At 56.4% G+C, this 8,360-nt stretch overlaps 1 long non-coding RNA gene across 1 annotated transcript; it reads right to left on the bottom strand.

The window, feature by feature from the left end:
• Positions 1-6,590: 6,590 nt before the first annotated feature.
• On the bottom strand, positions 6,591-7,580 carry LOC127461978 (uncharacterized). Its single transcript, XR_007900251.1, has 4 exons — positions 7,540-7,580; positions 7,386-7,421; positions 7,119-7,184; positions 6,591-6,726 (listed from the first exon to the last, which is right to left on the bottom strand). It is a non-coding gene; the product is annotated as an uncharacterized LOC127461978 (long non-coding RNA).
• Between the last annotated feature and the right edge of the window lie 780 nt (positions 7,581-8,360).

Below are 8,360 nucleotides of genomic sequence, written 5' to 3'. Positions count from 1 at the left end.
GGTCTCAGAGGGGTTTTGGGGTATTTTGGATTCAGTTCTTTCCCCAAACTCTGTCTCTGTCGAGCTTAGTCTTGCTCTGTTGCCGGCTCTGTCTCTCCTTCAGACATCTCTCTGTCTCTCTGCTCAGCTGCATGCTTGTTTCTGATCTCCTGGGCTTTCTGCCATAGCCTCTGCTCAGTGCTGTCTCTGCCACCGCCTTTCCGTCTTCTGCTGCCCACTCCCAGTGGAGAAAGACTCCCAGCTTCTCAGTCACAGCCCTGGGTCAGTTTAACACTGTTTCTGAGTTTCTCTGACCCCAGCTGGGGGCTGAGGGGCCGTGGCCCCCAGTGGGGCTCCTGCCCCCTCTCCTCATGGCTTCAGAACATGGCCACTTCTTCTCCAACAACTACATCATCCTCCTTTTCCTGTCTGATGGGATATGTTTAATTTTGCAGGAGTGCTGATTGGGTCAACCCCAAGAGAGACACCACCCCCTCAGGGGTTACCATGTTTTTAACTCCAGGGGAAAAACTTTTTTTTCCCCCACCACAGTGACGTCACATCCTTCCTGTGACATCACATCGTTTCTGTGACATCACATCTCTGCTATGACGTGACAGCTCCCCTGTGACATCACAACTTTCCTGTGACATCACATCCTTCTCTGGGACATCACATCTCCTCTGTGGCATCACATCCTTCCTGTGACATCACATCTTCTCCCATGGCATCACAGCTCCCCTGTGACATCAAATCCTCCTGTTTGACATCACATCCTGAAGCCAGACAAGACCTAGAAAACAAGTAGAGCTAAAATCTAAGCAGAATATAGGAATATAAGCAGTATATAAAAATATAAGTATAAACGAAAGCACAAAGAACCTTGCCAAAACTTAGCTAGGATGCACTTAGAGATAGAGGATAGATGGTACTGTACACTGAAAGAATGCACACCCCCCCCCAACCTGAGTAAGATAAGGGGGAAAAATAGGATTTGGGTCCAAGAATATTGCAAAATGCACCATTAAGCCTGCCAAAACCAAGAAAGTTGAAAAGTTCAGTCAAGGAAGAGGAGTAAAAACGACCACCAAAGGATGAAGAAACAGGAACGACCGTCTCGAATTCTCCCCAAATTGAAGACCACGCCTCCAACTCCGCCTAGACTCCGCCTATTATGAATATTATAATCAGATGTTGCAATTATATGAATATGTATATAAACATGTTGCGATCACCTGTAAAAATGGTATAAAAACCTGTGAATTCACTGGAGAGACAGAGCAGTTTTGTCCAGCGCCAGCTGGCTGCTCTCCAACGTTGCTCAATAAACATACCTCGCTGCTTAAAGACTAAAATTTGTCTCTGAGCAGTTTTCTGCGCCTTTTTGGGGGGCAAAATAGGCATCAATCCTCCTCTGTGACATCACATTCATCATATGACATCACATCCTTCCTGTGATATTATATCATCCCTGTTACTTCACGTCCTTGTGGTGACATCACATCTTTCCTATGACATCACATCCTTCCCGTGACATCACATCTCCCCTGTGACATCACAACTCCCCTGTGACATCACATTCATCACTGTGGAGACTGGGGGGGACTGGGGGGCACTGAGAGGGACTGGGGGCACTGAGAGGGACTGGGGGGACTGGGAGGGATTGGGAGGGACTGGGAAGTGACTTGAAGGGCCTGGGTGAGGCTAGGGGGAACTGGGGGGGACTGGGAGGGACTGGGAGGGATGAGGAGGGACTGAGGGGGACTGGGAGGGGATTGGGAGCAACTGGGGGTAACTGGGAGGGACTGGGGGAGATTGGGAAGGACTGGAGCGGACTGGGAAGGGAATGAGTGGGACAAACTGGGAGGCCCCGTGTTTGACTGGGAGGGGACTGGGAGCAATTGGGGGGCACTGGGAGGGACTGGGAGGCACTGGGAGGAAGTGGGAGGGCAGTGAGAGGGCCCATCCCCAACTGTGACCCCCCTGTGACCTCCCTTGTGCCCCCCCATGTTCCTGGGGTGCCACGGGAAGAACATCCTGCTGTCCAACGGGAACAGAACGGCCTCCAGGCTCTCCAGCTACAACCAGGGGCTGGTGGTCGTGGGGCAGCCCCTCCCCCCAGCCGCCTCTTCCATGTACCCCTCCCTGGTGACGTCACAGGGGAGCGTGGTGATGTCACAGGGGAATGTGGTGATGTCGTAGGGCAGTGTGGTGGTGTCACAAGGGAATGTGGTGATGTCATAGGGCATGTGGTGATGTCATGGGGGCATGGTGAGGTCATGGGGGCATGGTGAGGTCATGGGGGCATGGTGATGGAAACACTCTGATGTCATAGGGGAAATGGTGATGTCATAGATTAACATGGTGATGTCATAGTTGGCCATGGTGATGTCATAGGGGAAGGTGGGGATGTCATAGGGGAATATGGTGATGTCATAGGGGAACACAGATGTCATAGAAAATGTGGTGATGTCACAGAGGAATGTGATAATGTCACAGGGGAATGTGATGATGTCACAGGGGAACATGGTGATGTCATAGGGGAACACAGATGTCATAGGAAACGTGGTGATGTCACAGGGGAATGTGATGGTGTCACAGGGGAATGTGATGATGTCATGATGCCTTAAGCCCTTAATGGTTTTTTATTTTTCTGATATTTGTAAGACTTGTAAAGTTTTATAGGTAGGTTTTAAAAGCAGAAACCCCTTTGTCCCTTGTTCCTTTCCCTTGTTTACACATTCCCTAACCCTCTTACCCCATTCTATGTTCCCGTATCAAACCTACCCCTGAATTCAGTAGCAGTGTTTAGTCTTTTGTCAAGGCAAAGGCCCAGACTGTTTGGAGAACAGCGTATCAGGGCCTAAACCACAGAGTACGGTCAAAAACTAGGTAACAATGTACCCTTTGTGCTCTGAGGATGATGAGGATGATGAAGGGGGGGTCCCAAAATACACCCCAGACCCATTTCTCAGGGGGAGGGCCCGGGGCGGACCAGAGGAAGGGCCAAAGGGTGGACACATCTGGGATTGGATGGATAATTTATAAAATGTAACCTCTCAGGCATGGCCGGAGCGCGCGCGTCTTATATCGCCTACTGCCTTGGCAAATAAGCCCTTTCTTATCTCACCCCTAATTAACTGCTCCGGAGATTTTTTTTCAGCACCAAAATACACGGGCAACACACAGGGGAACATGGTGATGTCATAGGGGAACGCAATGGTGTCACAGGAGAATGTGCTGATGTCATAGGGAGAGTGCTGATGTCACAGGGGAATGTAGTGACATCACAGGGTAACACGCTGACGTTTGGGGGTAACTGTGTGATGACATCACTCCGTGTGTTGATGACATCACTGCGGTTGTCGATGGCATCACGGTGACATCATGGTGACATCACTCAGGTGCAGATCGACACCCTGAACCCACAGTGGAGCTCCTCGCTGGCCCTGGGGGTCACGGGGACCCCCCTGGGCACTCCCCCCTCCCTGCCTGCACCCACAGCCTCAAGTGCCCAGCCTGGAATGGCCAGGGAACCCCCAAAATATCCCCCCAACCCCCCCCGGGACCCTCAAACCTCTCCTGGGACCCCCAACATCCACCAGGGACCCCAATCCCCTCCACCCTCATCCTGTATCCTTCAGAGAAGGGGGGGTCTTACACAATGCCAGGAAGGTCAGGGGGACCACCAAAAACACCCCCTGAACCCCTCAAGGAGCTCCAAACCACCCCTGGGACCCTCAAACTAACCTGACTCCCTGGGACCCCCAGCATCCACCAGGGACCCCCAAGACCCCCCACCTCCAGCCTGGATCCTGCAGAGGAGGAGGGTCTTCCACAACGCCGGAAAACTCGGGGGGACCCCCAAAATATCCCCCAAACAACCCCTGGGACCCCCAAACCACCCCTGGGACCCCAAAACCACTGCTGGGACCCCCAACCCTCCCCCCTCCCAGGATTCCTGAGCCCTCCCAAACCCCCCCACCTCCAACCTGGATCCTGCAGAGGAGGGGGGTTTTCCACAACGCCAGGAAGGTCAGGGAGCTGCCTTGCTCCCAGCATTGAAGAAACAAATACCTTGCTGCTTAAAGATGCCAAGTCTCTGAGCAGTTCTGTTATTCCAAGGTTTTTCTGCATCAGTTCATATCCCCCCTTGGAGTCTGTTTTGCCTGTGAAGGTGATCAGGAAGTGACCTCTGCCAGCTCTTGGCTCATGAATGAATCCTTGGCTGGTTTTTTCTCTCCTCTGCCCAGTTGCAGAGGGGAGTGAGAGAGCGGTTTTAGGGGGTCCCTGGTGTCCAGGCAGGGCACACCCACCACACCTGCTGTCTGTGCCCTGTGACTGGACCTGGTGACAGTGATGGAACGGAGCACGATGATCCTCCCTCCCTTCCCTGGGTGCTGCTGGACAGACCTGGTGTCTGAGCCCAGCGGGAACACCTGATCCCTGTCTGTGCACTTGTCCCTTGAGGGGACAGGCATCCCTCTCGTGCCCAGTCCTTCAGCCCCTCTGCCACCCACCACCAGAGCAATAATTCCTCCCGTCAGACCCCAAAGCCAAACCCCAAAGCCGCCGAGCGCCGGCAGCGCCGGGAGCCAGACCCGGCAAAGGGCTCCTGCCCCTGCGCTCTCCCGGCGGGCGGGAGAAGCCGTGCCTGGAGCCGCTCGCTTTGCGCTGGGCTCTGCTGCCTCTGCCCCTTCCCACCACCCCACCTGCTTTTGGATAAACCTATTTCTTGATCCTGAAATGCGGGGCCGGGGCGGGATGGTGTTGCCAGGTCTTCCCAGCTCCTTTTGTTTCTCAACTCTGCCTGGCTCCGGGGCACGGCTCGGCCTTCGGCTCTCCCCGGCTCTTTTGGGCCTTTGGGTCTCTCCTGCTCTTTCCAGCCCTCAAGAGTTCACAGCGACATCGCTTTTGGGTCCTTTGATATCGGCCCAATGCTGCTCCTCTGTGGCACAGCGGGGCCTCCTGGAGCCATGGGGACATTGGGACACTCCAGGGACACATGGAATCAAGGCTGCCCCTTGACCTGCGGGACCTCCTGGTGCCCTGGGGCACCTCGGACACTTCCTGGCCTCTGGATGGCAAGGAGGAGCCTGTGACAATGCAGGGCCTCAGGGACCCAAAGGCACCCCGTGACACTGGGGCACCTCATGGTTATCGGTCTCTTCTGACAGTTCTGTGCAACCACAGAGAGGCAAAACAGTGGAGCCTGAGCATGTTGATCCAAACTATTCCCACCTCACCTGAAGATGTCCCTGCTAACAGAGGTCCTGTGTGTTCCCTCTGCTCTCTCTGGGCACTTGCATCCTTTGAGAGCTGCCCATCACTCTGGTAGCCAAGAGCACAGGTGGGGGGATCCCCTGGAGTGTTGCGGTTAGGCCCTTGTATAACAAGGAATGAATGATGCTCCTCGTGGATGGTGAGACAAAGAGAATTTATTCAAACTCGCACGCTCTTTTATCCTTACATATCATGTGACTTTCTTAACCAACCAGTTTACTAACTCTGGGGCATGCCCCTTGGGCTCTGTACCTGGGCACATCCTCTGTGCCACTTTAGACCCGCCTCCCACACTGGAGGGGTAGCAGAGACATCTTTCCTAGATCACCTTGCTCAGAGCCCCATCCAACCTGGCCTTGAATGTTTGCAGGGATGGAGCATCCACACCTGCCTGGAAACGTATTCCTGTGTTTCAGCATTCTCACTATAAAATCTTTCCTCTTTATCTCTAGTCTGAACTTACCCTCTTTTAGTTTAACTCCCTCACCCCCTGTCCTATTGTGACAGGCCCGACTGAACCCTTTGCCCACATGTTTCTAAAAAGCTGCCTTGAAGTACTGGAAGGCCCCAAGGAGGTCTCCCCACAGGCTTTTCTTCTGCAGGCTGAAGAGCCCCCACTCTCTCAGCCTGTCTCCATGCGAGAGGTGCTGCAGCCCTGGGATCCCCTTGGTGGCCTCCTCTGGAAGTGCCCCAAGAGGTGCGTGTCTTTGCTGTGCTGAGGAGCCCATGGAGCTGCAGGAGATGCCAGGACTGGCAGGGGAATCCCCCCAAACCATTGCCATTGCGGGTGGGTGCGTTGCAGACAGCCAGAGGAGCCCAGAGCTGGAGGCAGCACTGCAGGGGGGTCTCAGCTGAGCGGAGCAGAGGGGCAGAACTCCCCTGCCCTGCTGCCCACGCTGTGGGATGAGCCCAGGACACGGGGGGGTTGTGGGCTGTGAGCTCCCATTGTTGGCTCCCATCCTGCTTTTCATCCCCCACTATCCCCATGGCCTTGGATGCAGGGCTGCTCTCCATCCCTTCAGCCCCGAGCCTGGTCCTTGAGATCTGGGGGCATTTGACACCCGCTGGCTCCTTTGATCCCCTTTCCCATCCCTCCCAGAGCCCAGGGAAGGACTGAGGGGCCTTGGCTGATTGTCCCTGACCCTCCCCTGCCCTGACACCAAGCTGTGCTCCTTGGGGAGGGTGCTTGGACAGCCCCAGTCAGACCCTGTTTCCCGCTGTGCCCCCAAACCACCGGGTGCCCCAGGGGACGTGGGAACACACATGGACACGGGAAGGTACCCGTGGAGGTGGGAACACACACACCCAGACAGACACAGAGCATTTGTTTTGCTGCAGGGGTTTATTGATTCTTGCAGGGAAATTGCCAGGGCACCCAGGGGATCAGGGGGGTCCTCCAGGGATGATCATCTCCTCATGCCGCTGGAGGGGGCCAGGACAGGGGTGTCACCACCACTTCCAGTCCTGAAAGACAGAGCCCCAAACGTCACCCTCAGTGTTCACAGGGACATGGGAGGGGCCTTGTCCCCACCCTGTCTGTCTGCAAGGAGCTGGGGCAGAAGAAGGGAATTGGATGCTGAGATCCATGTGGCCCCAGAGCCCCTGAGCCTGGGAAGCTCTGACACCTCCCCGAGCCCCTCCCTGCCCTCCTGGTGAGCCTGGGGGTCTGCAGAGCCCCCAGTGCAAGACCAGGCTTGGGGGCAGCTCTGTCCAGCTGCCCCGGGACACGGAGCAGGGACAACCCCCTGCGTGTCCCTCTGCTGTCCCCAAGCTCTGCCCACTGCAGAGGGCTCAGGGACCCCCCAGAGCCCTGCCAGGCTCCTTTGGGGGGCTGAGGAGCCTCCCATATTTCTCACCTGGACATGCAGAGAGGCAGCCGAGCGTCACTGGCGCATCAGCTCCACCTGGTCAGCCACGGGGGGCTGGGGACAAAGGCAGGGTTAGAGACACACTGGGCTGGTTCTGGGATGAACTGGACTGGACTGGGACAAACTGGGTTGAACTGGGACACACTGGGCTGGTTCTGGGACACACTGGGCAGGACTGGGACACACTGGGATTCTGGGGAGGGTGGTGGCCATGAGAGGGGAGGGTCTGAGCCCAGCAGAACTCGGGGTACCCACCTCAGACCTCTTCACTCGACCGATATCCATGCCTCCCTGGAGAGAGAGTGTGAGGTGTCACTGGTCACTGGGGTGTTCCCAGGCCCAGGAGGGATGGGGGGACTACATTTCCCCCCGTTTCCCACACTGGGGACATCCCAACTTCAGGACTTACCCCAACACATCCACCTCCTCCTTGTCCCGAGATTGGCTGGGGAAGGAGAGCAAAGGTTTAAGCAGGATTGGCCCCTGTGGGGCTGGGGAAGAGACACGGGTGTCCCCAGACCCCCCAGCCCATGGTTGGCCCCTGGTCTGAGGGGGAAAATCCCTTCTGCTCCCCCCAGCCCCACTGCACCCAGTTTCCCCCGGGATCCCTGTTCCTGCAGGGCCCAGGGTGGGGATGGAGACAAGGAGAGCCAGGGGAATTCAGGGCCTGCAGGAGGGTGGGGGGAGGAGGAGGGCACCCAAAGAGGGTGAAGTGGGGGGAATTGGGGATCCCAGAGGATGGGCATTGGGGTGTGGAAGGGATGGGACTGTGGGGGATGCGGGTGAGGAGGAAGGGATTGCAGTGGAGGGGACCCAGGGAATGAAGCAGGGCAGGGGTGGGGGCAGGAGAAATGGGGAAGGGGAGAAAACTGGAAGGGACTGGGAGGGTCTTTGGGACTGAGGGGTCAAGGAAGGGGATTTCTGGACACGAGTGTCATGGGCAATGGGAAAGGGAAAGGATTAGAGGAGAAAGAAGGGAAGAAATGGTGTGGGAATGATGGCCTGTGTGTGTGTGGTGGGGTGGACTGGGGTGTGTGGGAATAGAGTGGGGGCCCTGAGGAAGGGGCCTCCCCAGTGCACACTGGGGTGGACTGGGGAGCACTGGGATGGCCTGGAGGGTGGTGGCCACCAGAGGGGAGGGTCTGGGCCCAGCACAAGCCCTGGTACCCACCGGACCGCCGATCCCGCCTGCCTGTAGAGAGACAAGGAGACATCACTGGTCACTGGGGT

Source organism: Manacus candei, unplaced genomic scaffold (assembly GCF_025592945.1).
Source record: "Manacus candei isolate 608988 ecotype Guabito, Panama unplaced genomic scaffold, ASM2559294v1 h1tg000117l, whole genome shotgun sequence".
Taxonomy (NCBI): Eukaryota; Metazoa; Chordata; class Aves; order Passeriformes; family Pipridae; genus Manacus; species Manacus candei.
The sequence above is the reverse complement of the archived record's forward strand: the minus strand, read 5'-3'. Positions and strand labels throughout refer to the sequence as shown.